The 17,303-nt window shown below is 41.2% G+C and overlaps 1 protein-coding gene and 1 pseudogene across 1 annotated transcript in view; one reads left to right on the top strand and one right to left on the bottom strand.

Annotated features, from left to right (window-relative positions):
- LOC150081856 (zinc finger CCHC domain-containing protein 24-like) overlaps window positions 1–17,303 on the top strand; it is a 209,628-nt gene that overhangs the window by 140,473 nt on the left and 51,852 nt on the right. The gene's annotated exons all lie outside the window — the stretch shown is intronic.
- On the bottom strand, window positions 4,720–15,928 carry LOC150081857 (importin-7-like; annotated as a pseudogene).

The raw sequence follows: 17,303 nt of genomic DNA, 5'->3' as shown, positions 1-17,303 counted from the left end.
AAACAAACTCTCCGAGTAACTGCAACAAAGATAGTAATATAAGACAGACATTTAGAGACGGTAAAATATAAGTAATTTAGGAATCAAAAGAAGGTGAAAGACCAAGAATAATTTCAAATCAAAATCAAAAGATTCTTGTAACAGAATTATAAAAAATGCAATATGCTATAATGATTCCATACATAATACAAGTATTAACTATTACAATACTACATCACTTAAGGTTATATTTACAAATATATACATATACACACATATGACTGGTATTCATACGCTCTATATGAATACACATCAATACGCTGTGGTTTACAGAATCATCGGGCTGGTGAGACTTCGAAACCCCGCAAACAGCAAAGGAATTTTGTAGCTAGGAGGAATAAAAACAATGTCTTTTATAGCGTGGGTCATGGTTGTTACTCATCAGATGAAGGCAAAGTGCTATCCAGTACTTAATGTCTAATGCACTGCAGTACGGCGCATTAGTTACAAGCGGATCATTCTTCTCCAACAGTATAGCAACAAGCAGGGCTGGTATCACCTAGTTTTTTTTTTTTTTTTACAACTGAAAATAGCACACACAAGGTCGTGCTCCTCTCCGTAGCTCACACAAGCTACGGAGTAGCATGTGTGAGCCACGGAAGGGAGCACGACCTTGCTCTTGTTAACTTCTTGGATGTGAGCGAGCTGTTTAGACTTCTTATAAGTTTTATAACTTATTCAAGTCGGCATCGAGGTGCTGTATTTCACTTTAGCATTTTATTTGGAATGAAGCGGTCTGATAAATGAAGTCTGCGATGCTTCGTGCAGAGCATCGGGGTTAACCGAAGTTTTGGCCACGGTACTCGCCAATAAGAGGAATCCCAAATGGATAGTGTTCAGATTTGGTCTATGACCATTATAAATGTGGCTGCTAGTCACTGGATTTCAATAATATCCGGTACATTAGTGTTTAGGGTCTAGTGGCACAGGTAAATAGTGTGAGTGGTATGCAGTTTTTGTAGGGTTGTGTTGTTCATCTAGCCTCTTAGCCTAGGCACAACACCGATCCCTGTTTACCGTACCGGGTGCTCGGAGCAGAGCCAGATAGTAAGATGCAGTTGCCGGAATAACCCTGGTGTCACCTGACCTTACTAGGGAGGACCACAAAAAAAAAATAATAAAATTTAAAAAGTAGAAGTTTTTGTTCGAAGGAACGCAGGGTGACAGTTTAAGTTTTGATTAATAGGTGGAGGCGAAGAAGGTGGTTGATAGGAAGGCTTCCACCATGAACTAAAAGAATGGGGGACAAAGGGGAGCACCCCTGCAGAGGCGACCCATCCTCCACAGGGGGACTGCTAAGCAGTGAAACATTTAAAGTGACAGGGCCGATTAGGCAAAAGTTTGGATAGGGGGTGGGAATGAAGATGAGCAATGCCCTGAGAATGAAGTGGGGGATTTAAAGCCATAGGACCCAAAATGCACTATCATCATCATCATCATCATCATCATATTAAACTTTAAAAGCGTTCTGTGAGCTAAAGGTCATAAACGCAATAAAATCTAATTACAAATATCGACCGCTTACTGGGTGAAAGACCTAACAATGAGGCTACCGCCCCTGCCAGTGAGGAGACTGGTCTCTACTATCTAAAATATTATTCAAACATTGTCTTAGACCAGAGATCGGCAACCTGCTGCTCTTTAACTTTTAGCCCACAAGTACAATTTGAAATGGAGTTAGGGGACTTAAAAATCAAGGACATGTGGAGTGCAAGACTAAAATGCCTTAAAACTGAAATTGGGGATTTGGAAAGGCAAAAGGCTACCCTTGCAATTCGACACAAATGGGCGGCAATAGATGAGTTGAAAAAGCAAGACCAAATTTTGTTCAATGCATGGAGTAGTGTTCCAGGATATAAATTTGAAAATACAGTATTTGCGTTTGGACTTCTCTCAGTTTTATGTTCGACGTATTTCTTCGAACAGTTCATGTTCGAAATATTTTCGAATGTGAACTATATTAAAAATAAATCAAGAAACTGTTGAACAATGCGAGTCTCTCAGCATCTTTAAAGATTAAAAATTACGGCATACTCGCCTGATGTTGAGAGACTCGCTCAAGAAGTTCAGCAGCAAAAGTCGCATTAATTCTTACCTAATTTGATGTTTGTTACGTTTTTTCAGTAATAATAAATAATATTTCAAAAAATATATATTTTTTAATAAAACACCTTCCTACGCTATTTCATTTCTTAAAAACTCCCCCCTTCTCCCAGCTTGAGCTGATGTGCGGCTCTTTGGATTCTCTTTTTTTTAATTAGATCAAAAATGGCTCTTCACTCAAAAAAGGTTTCCGACACCTGTCTTAGACGATTCCATATCGTTAAAATCAGTGTATACGCTATAAATCTCAATTTACAGCATTTACTGTATACGCTGACGCTGTTTACACTATATATAATTCTATATACTGTATATCTTGACAAGATTCGATATATACAAATAAAACTTATAAATTTGTATAAATAAAATCCTTAAAAATGTAACAATATTTCCATAACCGAACTCTGAACTCTCACAACAAAAGTATCTCTCAAATACATATATATATATACACAGTTATGCCCAGTACTATTTGTACTTTAATAAATTAACTGGGCATAACTGTGTATATATATATATGTATTTGAAACTATGGACCCCAGTACTCCAGGCCCATTTGTCACTAAAAGTATCTCTCTCACAAATATTAAAAATCCAACATAGTTTGTAATAACTCTCAAAAAAGCTTCCACAGATCACTAGAAGAGAGCAGACCAACTTGTTCTAAAGGCCTTATAAAAAGGCCTTTCTCTTAAAGCCTTATAAAAACTGTAATTAAAAATTATATGTTCTGGTGTTTCTGATTTCCACACTTGCAATTTGCACTGTTAACTGCCCTAATTGTTGCAATTTCTATTTAAGACCATGCCCCGTTACATTGTCTGACGATTGTCTGATGCAATCCTAAGGTATGCCATCTTCTGATTTTATCCAAAACTTTTTAACTTTCGATATTTAGTATTAGTATTAATAATGGCCACATGGTGCAAGGAAGCCTATGGCTTATGTTGCAACAGCCATAAAAAAAAATAAATAAATAATAATAATAATAAATAAATAAATAATAATAATAATAATAATAATAATAATAATAATAAATAAATAAATAAAATAAAAACAAAGAAAAAATTGAGTAAAAAATAAGAATAACATAAAAAATAAGAATAAAAATAAAATAATAAGAAGAAAATTTTTAAAATAATAATAATAATTAATAAGAAAAAAGGAAACAGACAACCTATACGTCTGCCTCCTCCCGTAGGTAATCATCCAGCTGACCTGCGAATTTCTCCAAACTGTCAGCCTCTACCACCCATGTAGATAACTTATTCCAGTAATCTATAACTCTCAGGCTAAAATAAAACTTCCTGCAATCCGGTCTAAAAGTATCATAAGATATGTCACTCGACCTTTATCAGACGCACCCCAACGAGCCTGCCCCAACTTTACTACCTCTTCTCTAAATCGTGCTCTCTCTACCTTAGCATCCCTTATCATACACTGAAACGATAGAATTCATGGGATACCTGGTTCCTGAGCAACGCGACGCTGTCATTCCTCTCGCTAGTGCACAAACGCAACGCTTGGCAGGTATATAGGTACACTGCATTCACGTAGACGGTAATTCGATGTCAGTATGGATAAACGTCGTGAGTTAACCGACTTTGAAAGAGGGATGATATAGTGTGCATATTAGGGTCAGCGCCACCTGTGGTTTCCCACATCTGCACCATATGTACGCTATGAAGAGATACCACAACTGTCATAGGAGCTCTGGTTATAGGTTACGATATTATAAGCCTCATAACAGGCTACCGGTAAGTGGATGCTCCCAAAGCATGTCCACTCTTTTCCCTAGTGTTGTCCTCTAATTTTTACCACATAATTTAATCAAATTTCAAATTCTCCATTAAAATAAACAATTATATAACTTTTGACAATATCTACATAAAATTAATTAAAAATAAGCCAAAAACAGTGCTATAGACAGAAGAATAAAAATCTGAACTCTATTTACCCCAAAGTCATTGGCATACGGTGGTGTATTTCAGGCATATATAAAACAAGCAATTTCCATTAGTGGTTTTCAAGTTGTTTAACAGTTGAAAAATGAGCAACAACGTATGTACACATGTTAACTGTAAGGACTGTGAAGATGGTATCCCATTAAATATAACTGTCCTGAAAATATACTTCAGAGTGTTGAAATTATACTTAAGTTGCCTTCCAAGCCTCACAGTCATAACTTTTATTATATATATATATATATATATATTCAAGTATGTAAAAAGAAAATAGGATTGTTATTCATTTCATGTTATACATTACAACTTAACTCAAATAATATACAGACGGATATAATGTTTAATCATTTTTGATGGCATTAATCAGATCTGTGACAAAATAATATTACAGATTAGAAATAATATTACTAGCCTTCATTTCATGTTATACATTACAACTTAACTCAAATATATATATATATATATATATATATATATATATATATATTTGTATCACGTATGTCCATCATCATTATTCCTCTCATGAAAAAACACCAACAAATGTCATTCTGCTAGTATTTCTCTCCAAAAAAGTTCTGGAAGTTCAGATCAGCAGTGCGTGTTGTGTATATATTTTAAAGCTGTGGCAACTAATACAGGGTCTGAATATAGGCTTGAAAATTTTAGGAGAGAGGAGTCCCACCAAAGTTGAAAGATGTTGGAACTGTCTGATTTTGGAAAACATAACCTCCCCTCTTCTCAATCTGCCGGGACTCTGCTGCAGCTTTCCTTTGATCTGCTAATAGACACACTTCTTCAAATGCTTTTTGTTGTTCTGCATTTAAGTGAGATGTAAGAATATTATACCAGTTAGGGTCTGTGGCCTTGATAGTTTGCATAACTTCTTTAAATACTACATATTCATCAACTGTTGTTTCCTAATCATCTAGTGGTGTGGTATAACTTTTTAATGCAGTCTCCTCTGCTCCATCCTCTTCATCTTCCCCATCATTATCATCGTCATCATTATCAGCCTGAATGTTGGCTGAAGTAACAGGAAAGGGAGATTTTGACTTTGCTTTTGCAGCAAGCCTTTCGAGGTATTCAGCACCTTCCTCATCAATGTCATCTTCGTCACTCTCTAGCACCTCTTGTTCATATTCTTCTTTTCATCTTCAGAATCATCATCATCATCATCATCTTCTTCTTGTGCCCGATACTGATATGCTCGTTTTAGTCCTTCAAAAAGGAGAAGAACAGAAGGAACGACCTGCTGAGCACACTGATTGGCAATTTTTGGCCTGGTTACTGGTGCACTAACCAATGTACATAGTCCAACAACACACATCTTTCGATCATGAAGCCCTAAAAAACAATCTGTATCATGTATCCATTGCTGGATAAAGTGGGAGGTGATTGATTGTGTACTATTTGGTACATGGATCTTTTCCAGTGTTTCCATCGGCAGATTTGGATTATAGTAAAGAGCTGCTGTTCCAAATTGTAAGCACATTGTCCTTAGTTCTGATGTCTTCACTTCTCTTGTAAGACGACCCAAGACTAATTCAACAAAGGATGGAATACACTGATCTATCTGCCCTTTGCACTGAAGGATAACTACTTCTAAAAGCTTTGCAGTATGACATTCAGCATCTTCACCTCCATCTCCATTCATAACGATGATTCTCATTACTAACAAAAGCTGCTGTGTCTACTGTTACAAAGTTGTGTAAAGCGGGCATCATATCTGTAAAGTAATCAAAACCATCTTTCTTTCTTGAATGTCTGGTACATCATTTCAAATACTTTCCACATATTTTGGGAGATGGAACTTGATGACAAGCTATAAATCAGTGACATTGCCTCTTCATAGAATTCTGTAACACTCTGTGAAAGAATAAGGCCTACAACATTCAAAACAATTGGTTCCAACTGGGCCATTATATCTTTCTGTTCTTCCATCACCGACAAAATGGTATCTATGGTATTTAGGATCCCCTTTTCATCAGAGCCTTCTTCTCCAGAGTCTACGACTTGACTGAAAGTTTGGGCCAAATATGTTGTCATATCTACAGCAATAGGAGTTAACTGTTCTGTGTATGTACAAACGATTTTTTGAAGGACATTAGTCAAGTCATTGTTTTCTGTTTCTCGGATGATATTCAGAAGCTCTAGAACAATGGGCTCAATATGCTTCCGAGCTTTCTCGTGATTAGTAATAAGAACTTGAAAGGCAATGGCTGCTTCAACTTTCACTGGAAGATCTATATCATTGAGAAGACAATTCTGTGTTAACTGTAGTGCTTGCATTAAGCTACCTTCATTTCGAAATCTTATATCATGAAAATAATGAAGAACCCAACATGCACCTGCTCGCATGAATCCATGTGGACTTTGGAATTCAGAATAAACATATGTAACCAGCATAGTTTCCATTTGTTCTTTATATAATTTTTTCTTGAGAAGAATATCTACTACTGTTCCAACCATATGAAGTGCTCCATCTTTTTGACGTGCATTAGCAACAGAGTTAGTTAAGATAGTCATGACAAAGCCCATTGCTTTCTGTAACATATTCTTCCGTTTCTTAGCTGATGTGTGTAAAAGAGTCTGTGCTGCTGTGACTGGAAATATAAAGTATTCAAATACATAAAATTTCATTCTAATGTTGTGGATCAGCATTCTACAGTTCTTCATCTTGGTCTGTGTAACCATTAAAGGGAATATAATATCTTGAATTATACCAGCCATATGTGGCTTAAGGAACTTCCATGAAAAAAGCATGATTTACCGCCTGATTGATGTAATTCAAGGCCAACTGTAGAACACGAGGAAAAACATATATTCTGTCTGTAATGATCTAAAACTTTCAGTAAAACTTCTAGAATTCCACCAGAAAAGGCTTTTAAATAATATTCTAAAAATTCTCTGTACTCTTTAGTTACACCTCCTGGGCTACCATATCTTTCAAAAATCCTGGTTAATATATGAAGAGCCCACTTTTTACATTTCCACCATGCAAGATCAGGACGTTCCTCTTCATCTATCTGATTTGCAGCCTCAGGTACAAGTCTGTCTATAACACTGCGAAATACTTCCATCCATTCAGCAAACATATCTCGGGAAATTAAATCAAGAGGTAAAGTGTACTGTACAAGTGCAAAGTATATCTTCAAAATCTGTTTCTGAAGAAGAACCGATACTTCAGAGAGATCACCCAATAATTGGATACAGCGCTGATATATCATTGGTAAAAGCATATGCATTGCTTCGTTAAGGGGACCTACCTCTCTCATCGGGTTTTTTATAATCATAATTTTTGACTCCCATCCAAACAGAAGATTCTGGAAGCTATAAATAAACTGATACTTTGTCTACAATTCGTGTCCATCTGCTAGTAAAGTCACGTTTTATAATATTGCTGACACAGACTGCTAACTGTACTCTGTTCTAACTGTTTCTCTGCTGCTTCCCGCTGACTCGGATCGATCGTAGATCTTAAAAGTTCTATAAGCTTATTAGTCCATTTTTATTGAATTAATAAATTAATTGTTTTATTTAAAGTGAAAACGAAGTGGCTTTACAAAATTGTATATCACGTGAAAAATTGTATACAAAATTGTATAATCTCACGTGAAACATGCAGCAAGAATGGCCGCGCCAACTGCGCCCCCACAGCGCATGCTCTTCACAATTCAGAGATACAGTACTCCTGTAAATGTCAGAAAGGTGTTATGTGTTGAATGTGTAGTTTTGTGTTGAGTTCTGTTGTGTGTCCTGGCATTTGGCCGCGGGGCCCCCGGTGGGACCCCACATTCCCGCACACACCACTAGGAGGAAGCCAGGCTGTCCATTTTACTCAGGGTAGTCTCTGTCAGGGTTGCCTGAGCTTCCTAAGCAGAGAGGGATGATAAGTGTAAAGTGTGTTTAGGGTCAAATAGCACCAGGGTTTTCCCCCATCTCCGCGTAGTTCACATTGTGGGTGTACCAGTTGACTGGAAATGTCAGAGATTTAAAAGTATATGGGCCCTGTATATGTGTAATGTCATGTACCGTTGTTCTTCTAGTCCTTTAGCCGCCAGACCCCTACTGAGGCCCGAGGTTGCCCCACTTTCGCCCCGTGGAGGCAGACCAGGTACCTAGCAGTTTAAGTTTACTCTGGCAGGTCCTGCCACCTAATTTCCTGAGATTTCAGTGGCTAGGACTTTATAAAAAAATGTGATCGCGTTGAGGGGGAAGCGCTAGGAGAGGGTCAAAAGAATGGTGGGCGAAATTTATTTTGAATTGTGGAATTTAGATTGTGTGGGGCGTTCACTAGCGTGCAGGTAGAGTGGGGAGGGAGACTAAAGACTGGGGAGGAGATAGATATAAGTATGGAGCCTATAGGGAAGACAACTCCAGTTTACACAAGTGGCATGCTCATGCCCCCACCAGAAGGAAAAAAAGGGGTGGGGAGAAGAGGAGGGGGACAGCAGAGCTGTCTCCCCCGCCAGGGAAAGAGTAAAAAGTAGTCCAGGCAAGGGAGCCGGCCTGATCGCCAACAGGGCATAGATGTGGGGTGGCTTCAGTCAGGCAGGGTTGCCCCATTCGGGATTCTCAGGAGTGCAGTGAAGGTATCTCGGTCCAGGTTTGCAGTCCAGGTCTGTCTGACATTTGTGCAGGTCCTGCTTGGTCTTTTATTAAGTACTTACTCGTCGGATCCAGGTCCGTCCTCTGGTCGATGTTCAATAAGATAGTCAGGGTGCACTCCCGAAGGTCCGATTGTAATCAATGTAGGTCGTGCGATGTGATTCGTTAACAGTTCTCAAATGGAATCGATGTCCCATCCATGGGTCAGTATTTAGGGGAGTGGAGTTTAGTCACAGCTGGAACGCAGTCCAGTTTTCTCTTTGTTCGTCATTTGTTGTGATCGTTGTTGTATTTATCCTAGTTGTTCTAGGTATGCTGGCAAAGGTAGAGTGGCGTCTTGCAAAGAGGCACTGAGCAAAGTTGGTGAGGGCATTGTAGGTTCCCTCGTCCTCCAGTAGGTAGTGCTCCTGATTTTTGGGGTTGAACTGGACTCGTATGATGAGGTGTCCACGCAGATCTTCGTACAGATCACTCTTGTGTAGCAGGTGGTCCCAGGTCTCGAGGGAGCCACACGCGCAAGCTGGATTATCTGTCAGTCCGAGGCGGTTTAGCTGGTGGCGGATAGCTCCATGTCCTGTGAGAAGGTAGGTGACGTGGAGACCAGGGCAGAGCCATGTCGGATACTTTGGGTACACCTGTTGCAAGTTCGGAAAGAACCTTCGCGTGACGTCTCCTTTGTCAGACATCGTCCAGCGTCGTTGCCATATTGATGTTAAGTAGGTTTGCAGCCTGTACTTCTCATCTTTACAATTATTAGCTGGGTCCGTGGTGTGTAAAGTGTATTGATGTCTAACGGCACAAGGGGTTTCCCCCATCTCCGCGTTGCTTTCATTGTAGGTGTACCAGTTCACTGGGAAGGCCAGAGATTTAAAAGTGTGTGGATTTTGTATATGTGTAGTGTTGTGTATCGTTGTTCATCTGGCCGTTTAGCCGCTGGACCCCTACTGAGGCCCAACGTTGCCCACACTTGGCCTCGTGGAGGCAGACCAGGTACACAGAATGAAATGGCAGGCCCTGCCACCTAGTTTCCTGAGATTTCAGTAACTAGGGTCTAAAAAAAAAAAAAACAACAACAAAAAAAACAAAACCTCGGTAGGGGTGAGCGCTGGAATTAGAAAAGCCAATTGAGGTTTATGCGGTTTAATTTGGACGAAGTTAAGTTTTTGCAGTTTGTGTGGGGTTATACGGTGGCGTATTAGGCAGAGTACGGGGGGAGACTGAAGGCTGGGGGAAAAAGACAGAAGTATGGGGACGATAGAGAAGGCGACCCCAGGATTTTCAGTGAAGCAGGCCCGAGCCCCACCAGGAGAAGAACAAGGGTTGGCAGGGGTGGAGAGGAAACAAGACTGTCTCCTCCTCCCCACCAGGGGAAAGGGAATAAAGGTACCAGGCAAGGGAGCCCAGTACAGATCGCCATCAGGCATTGACAGTTGAGAGCACGTGGGAGTCCAAGCAATCTGAACCAGATCTTCTTTGGTGATCTTTTTCAATGTAGGAGTCAAATCCCAGTCGCAAGGTCATACATGAGCAGTCTTGTCCTATGGTTGGTCATGTAACCTGTTCAGGTCGCCTATTGTGCATGTTATGAGGATGCAGCCTTGGGTCCTGGTGATATTTTCTTAGTTCGTGCGTTGGTCATTTGGTTTAGTCATCCAGCTAGTGATCCAGTGCAATAATTTGTATCCAGTTCATGTCATGTCCTGTGTCAGTTTGTCTCTGGTTCAGACGTAGGTCTTCCTGGTTATCAGTTTGTCTCTGGTTCAGACGTAGGTCTTCCTGGTTATCAGTTTGTCTCTGGTTCAGACGTAGGTCTTCCTGGTTATCAGTTTGTCTCTGGTTCAGACGTAGGTCTTCCTGGTTGTCAGTTCCCTCGTGAAGTTCCCTCTTCCTGGGTGCGGACTTGGTGTTGGTGGCGTTTGTGATAGCCATTTTTGTCGCAGGTTGATTCCTCAGCGCATCAGAATATGTCGGGGGGCGCTGTGGCATTTGACTTTCCCCGCATTCCATATAGGCCTGTAGCCATGTGGTGGCTCTCTCTTTGTCAAATTGTTCATCATGTAGGATTGTCTCCATCTTGTGGAAGATTGTGAAAATCTCAGATCTGAGGGCTGCTGACACTATTTCAGTTTTCCTTGAAAATGTTTTCAAGTGCGGTTTTCAGAAAGAGCATCTTTTCGTGTATGGTACCCTCTTGTATGGCAGGGTCGAGGGGTGAGTCTTGCTGTTTGTCTTCTTTCGGGTTTTTTTGTGATGCGGTTATTTCTGGCTGTTCTTTAGTCTCTGTCTGGGAACGTGTTTCCCGCCCAAACTTGGGGATCAGCTGATTGCGATTTTTCCGCTTAGTGAGTTGGGATCCAGAACGGGGGGTCCTCCTCTTCGTCCTGGGGTTCCACAATAACAGGGTCGTCACTCTGGCCCTGGGGATCATTTTGTTTTCTTGTTCTTCCTTCCATTTCAAGAAATCCGGATAACCGGTACAGTTCGGATTATCAGGTGTATGGTGGGATAGTAAGATAGGCCACTGAAAATGATGGCAAATGATGCCCACTATACGTCCGTGGACTTAATTTGAAGGCACACAGTTGGTTATGGGAGTTTTGGGAGTTTTGGGCTATCCCCTCTGTCAGCTGTGTGGGGGGGAAGAAACACCTTGGAATGAAAGTGCTCCTAGAAAAACGGGGTTACTTCCTCTTATGGTTTTCGGAGGCGCTAATCACGCTGGTGAAATCAGTTTTGCTCCAGGAACAATAATTAAAGAGATCTGTCTCTTCCATGGAATGTCTATGGAGGGGGAAACACTGAGCACATGGTACATTTAGTTACGCGAGCACTTGGTACATTTAGTTCCGCGAGCATATGGTACATTTGTTCCGCGAGCACATGGTACATTTAGTTCCGCAAAGATAGAAGTAACACAAAATGGTGCGGAACTCTTGAAGCCCAGAGAGCACAAATTGGTGGATCCTCCCAAGTCAAGAATCAGATTTGAACGTGGCAGCCGCGTTATATCAGAGCACTCTCCATTACCTCGTTTTGAGCGACATGGTGACCTGTCTCACAACAAAGGAAATAGATAAAGAACGTGAAAATCTGATTATATTTCCCTAGAAAGTTAGAAAAGTCTCACCCTATGAGTCCACTGTTGGTTGATCTTTAACTAGAACCAATGATTTTTAACTGTACTGTATTGCATTTTAAACACATAATTCAGACAAATTATTGCAGAGCGATAAACGACACGTCAATACTTTAAGGCCGCCATATTGGCGATCTGATATTGGGTGCCCGACGCATGGGTCAATCTATCGCAGAGGTGGAACAGAAATTGCACTTTCCTCGTTCGATAGTATCAAGATTGTATCGTGAATACGCCATTTCCAGAATAACAAGTCATCGTGTGAACAGCGCAGCGCTGTGGGCGGAGAAAGGTGGTGAATGAACGTGACCGTCGACGACTGTCTCACAATGTTTCAAGGGGGACAAGGTATTCTTGTATTGATTGCGGCCTCCAGGGTTACCCCTATATACCGCTGTAGCATCTGTAGGTTATTTATAGCCGGCAAGTGTGTGTGTGTGTGTGTGTAAGTATATATGTGTGTTGTGATGGTTGGTGTTTGCCGGCCCTGGAGTCTTAGCAGCCGGGAGGCAGGGAGCAAGCTACCTGCGTCCCGACTCCCGTCCCTAGCCACGTGGAGGCGCTCCAGGAACTATCTAAATTACACTTAGTGGGATTCCAACAAGTGGAATCCCGGTTATAGTAAATAATGAATAGGGAGGATAAAGTAGGAGAAAAGAAAGTATCAGCCAACCGGAGACGAGAAAGGTGCCAGAAACGTCTCCACCAAGACCATTAGGCGATCGTTAGCCGCAATAGGTTATGGGAGCCGCCGACCCACCAGAGTCCCATTGCTAACACCATGACACAGGACTCTACGCCTCAACTGAGCAAAAGAACATCGGCACTGGACCTTGGATGATTGGAGACGGGTCTCCTGATCCGATGAGTCCCGTTTCCAGTTATTTCGAGAGGACAGGAGGGTGTATAACAGTAATCTTATTTAGAAGTCACGGGACTGTTAAATACGATTACAGTGCACTCTCGCTCCTGACCAATCGACTACGTCAGGCCCATATGCACACAAGACCTTTTCCATTTTTTTTAATATAACATATATTCAGGTTGCACATACAAGTACAGTAATAGGACTGTTGACAATACTTAGCATTCACTTTGAATATGAATGCCACACATAACTTTAACGTTTTTTAAAGAAGAGTCACACAGCAATTACTTGGTCATTGCACAGTTTACACACATGACCAGATCATTCATATACACATCTTAGCCTGCAATGAGAATTTTTTTGTGGACATATATTTAAGAGTGCATACATTCATAATGTCTAACATAAATGTTAGAATAAGAATGTTCCTATTAAAATATGGACATTATCATTCGCTCTCACATACTCACTTTCTCCATTTACAGCACTCTGAATATAAACAACACACACACCTTTTTGTTGTTGCTAGCTAAGATCACCCAGTTTCAGCAGTCGTGCGTGACGGTTCGCAAAGGGTGAGGCAATTGTTCCAACCCATGCAAAGCAAACTTCTCTAGCGATGGAAGACAAGCTTTCCAGTTGGCCCATTTTAAAGGAGCCTGAATTCTACAACTAGGATTGCCTCTTCGTTGTACACTGGTGTGCAAAATTTAAGGACCAGTCAGGTTTTCACCTGTAGTTTCTCATTGGAGTGGCCGCCTGGATATGGGAAAAGCATACCAAAGGAACTTCGTGAGGTACAGATATGATGAAGGAAACAACACCGACACAAAAACGGAAACAAAACGGTACAGAGAGACTTTATTCAAAAATGGCAACATAGCACTGGCTGCCATGATACAGATGCATCACTGCCAAAGATGGAACAAAGGGAAGAGGTGGTCCTCAGTAGGAGATATGGCTACCCCTAATGTCGATGCAGGCTTTGCACCGCTTGTCCATACTTAGAACAATGTTGTTGATAAGTTCTTGCGGTAACATCGTCCATTCCTCTGTCAGCGCCGTCTTCAGCTGGTGATCAAACATTTTCTGGTGGGTGTGGACGTGCCGCTAGGCGTCTCTCCAGAGCGTCCCATACATGTTCGATGGGATTTAGATCGATTGAAACGGGCAGGCCAATCCATACGAACAATGTGCTCACTTTCCAAAAGCATATCACAGCTGCAGTGCGATGGGGTGTGGCGTTATCATCCATAAACACGAACTCGGGGCCTCGGAACAGACGCACATGGGGAAGGATTACCTCAGTACAGTAGCGTGCACCGGTTACAGTACCGCCTTCCAGTATTTGGTGTTGTTCACGTCCATCCAAGATAACGCCTCCCCAGACGAGAACTCCTCGATAGTCATATCGATCCCTTTCAGTGATTTTTGCAGGGTGATACCGTGTGCCAACCTCTCGCCAGATTAGCTGACGTCCAGAATCGCTGCTGAGACTGAATCTACTCTCATCAGTAAAGAGTACTTTAAGTAAAGATTTTGTGGTTGTAACCTTTAGAAATAGTGTTGTTCCTTAAGTTTAGCACACCAGTGTAGTAGCTACTGATATCCACGCTTAAACGTCATAAAGGTCTATAGATTAGGTTAGGTTAGATTATTTCCTAATTGTATGAAGTATGTATTTCCTAATTACATGAGGAACCTTGACATAGATTAAGTGTTGTTTCGCTTCCCATCGAAGAGAGGCTACTCTGGATAAGCTTGTCTAAATGAGCGTAAAACCAACGTTTTGGTCAAATACTGTTCCCAAATCTGAGTAGATTGGAGCGACCAATATTACTTACCCATAACTGGAGCCGTTGGGGTTGATCTGAGGGGAAAAACCATTCGTTTTTTTTTTTTTTTTTTCTTTCAGCATTAAATGGCAATCCATTCCATTCAAGGTATGAAGCGATGTTGATAAAACCGTTATTAATACATGTGGTAGCTTCAAGGTCATTATTAGGAGTAATAATCGTATTTGTACCCCAACAGTCTGCGCGGTAGTACAGTAGTATCGTCACCGTCCTCCAACACCGGGTGGAAAAGGTCCGGGTTCGAATCCCGACGATGACGCAAGGAACTTAAATAGGATTTTTTCACTCCCGTGGCTGAGTTAATCAGTTTTAGGTGTAGATAGCATGTTTTTTCCCCCGGCAAGAGGAATTTTTTTTTTTCATCCAGCAAAACAGGCAAATCGCCAGAGAACACGCGCAATTTACAGACACAATACACATGGGTATATGTAAGAAATTACAGGGTGACCCTAATACTGTATAATAGTTTGGGTTTCTTTTTTTTTTTTTTTTTTTTTTGTGTGTGTGTGTGTGTACTATGGATTGCATAGTAGGATTAAGCAGAGAGTGCCGACACGTTAATGGCATCAAAACCAGCTTCAATGTCTAGGTACGTAAGAGCAAGTTCCTGAGTCAATATAGCATGTGCAGTTGCAAGGGAATTCAATACTGTGGACCGGTTTCAGATAGTGTAGTGAACCTGTGGCGGCTTATCTCTATGGAAGAGCTTCATTAAGATGGACAGCATTATTTTTCCCAGGATTTTTACGAGCATTTAGCGTTCTTTCCAGTTTTTGGCTGTGGTCTGCCACGCTACCTGTTCCAGGCTTGGGGAAAGGTTCTTGTAGTCGGAATTCCGTTGAAGATGAACCTGGGTAGTTGGATGATTAAATAGCTAAGGCATTTTATCATAAATTGCGACACTTTGTGTACTTTAGCAATAGCAGTCGCTCGAAGTGGTGAATTTTTTGCTGCTATCAGTTAATGTGTAGAGACAATGATGTGATGCAACATGTCTTGTTGTGATTCGTGGTCGAAACGTAGATGTTTTGGCTGCCCTGCCAGCATTTTGAATCTAGTGATATGCTCTAGCCATTCGGCTGTTTCCAGCCCAATAGCTAGAAAACTACGAAAGCTATGGGCGCTGATATGGGATTTTCCTTTGATAAAGTTGGGTGGCTAGGTGTGCTGTTATAGGTCTTGATTTCTCCTGTGAAATTGCGCTCGTGTTCTTGACTAGGATACAAGGTCTAAACCTGTTGGGGAATTTTTCAAAATCTGGTACAACTGTTGCTTTAATAGGAAATCCGTGTATTCTTCTGGATTCCACCAGGCTTGAGAGAGGATGGTATCCTGATCTTATTTGAGGAGACATATTGTGCAATAGTGTTAACCCAGCTTGTTATTAATGTTATAGTAAGCGAAACGTCACACGTTTCGAGGACATGCCAAGGTATAAGAGTGGCAGCTTAGAGGCATTTTTTGCTATTACGGAACTTGGGGCTGATGACGACGGAGGTTTCGATATTTTTGGGGTAACTAATGTCACCCAGATAGGTTGGTAATCCGATTCATGATGAGTCTCAAGTGTTTTCTCCAATCATACATGTTAAGGAGGGAAATGGCAGATCAAGATGGTTTTCTGCTATAGTATTTCTGCTCTGCGACGATCGATTAGCTGTATATTTTCCGACTTCAGGTGGTCAATGAAAGCCGTCTTATGGGTGTGAGCTGTGGGGTGAAACTGAAGTACCCGATGACAATATAGTGAACCGTAATCAATGGTAATCAATGGGTGCTGCTCTTCTTGGACTAATGTTATTAGTGGAGTCCCACAGGGTTCGGTGTTAGGTCCACTGTTGTTTTGTATATTTATCAATGATATTGATGAAGGTATATCAGGCTTAATGTCGAAGTTTGCAGATGATACAAAGGTTGGCAGGGTTGTTAATGACAGTAATGGCAGTGTGCTACTGCAACAGGATCTGGATAATTTGGGCAGGTGGGCTAAGAAGTGGCAACTGAAGTTTAACCTTGACAAATGCAAAGTACTGCATATGGGTAGAAGTAACCCCAGAGAAACGTACCAACTGTGTGGTACTACACTTAAGGTGGTAGAAAATGAAAAAGACCTGGGAGTAATTGTGCAGTCAGATATGAAGTTCTCTGAGCAATGTAGACAGGCTGCCAGGGCAGGTCATGGGGTTTTGTCAATGATATATAGGAATTTTGCTAGCAGGGAAAAGGAGTGATTATCCCTCTGTATAAGGCAGTGGTCAGGCCACGCCTTGAGTACTGCGTACAGGTCTGGAGGCCTCATTTTAGGAAGGATGTAGATTTACTTGAGCGTGTACAGAGAAGGGCAACAAGATTGGTGAGGGGAATGAAGGGATCCTCTTACCAAGAGAGGCTTAAGTTCTGCAAATTGAAGTGGCTGGAGACAAGGCACCTGCGCGGTGATCTGATTGAGGTATATAAGGCCTTGAATGGGTTGAGCACGCTGAATTCTGATGGGATCCTTCCACTTGTTCAGATTACGAACCTAAGGGGGCATAAATTCAAATTAAGAAAAGACAGATGTAGAATAGATGTGCGGAAATTTGCCTCTAGCCAGCGGGTGGTTAATTGCTGGAACAAACTTCCATCTGTCGTTGTGGAAGTTGATAGGTTGAATAAATTTAAGGAGGAACTGGACAGGTATTTGGAAGGAATGGTGTGATTTTTTTTTTTTTTTCTTTTGGCTGATGCTG

This window comes from Mastigoproctus giganteus, chromosome 8 (assembly GCF_048544385.1).
Source record: "Mastigoproctus giganteus isolate SK-2022 chromosome 8, ASM4854438v1, whole genome shotgun sequence".
Taxonomy (NCBI): domain Eukaryota; kingdom Metazoa; phylum Arthropoda; class Arachnida; order Uropygi; family Thelyphonidae; genus Mastigoproctus; species Mastigoproctus giganteus.
This window is presented reverse-complemented; position numbering and strand designations above follow the sequence as displayed.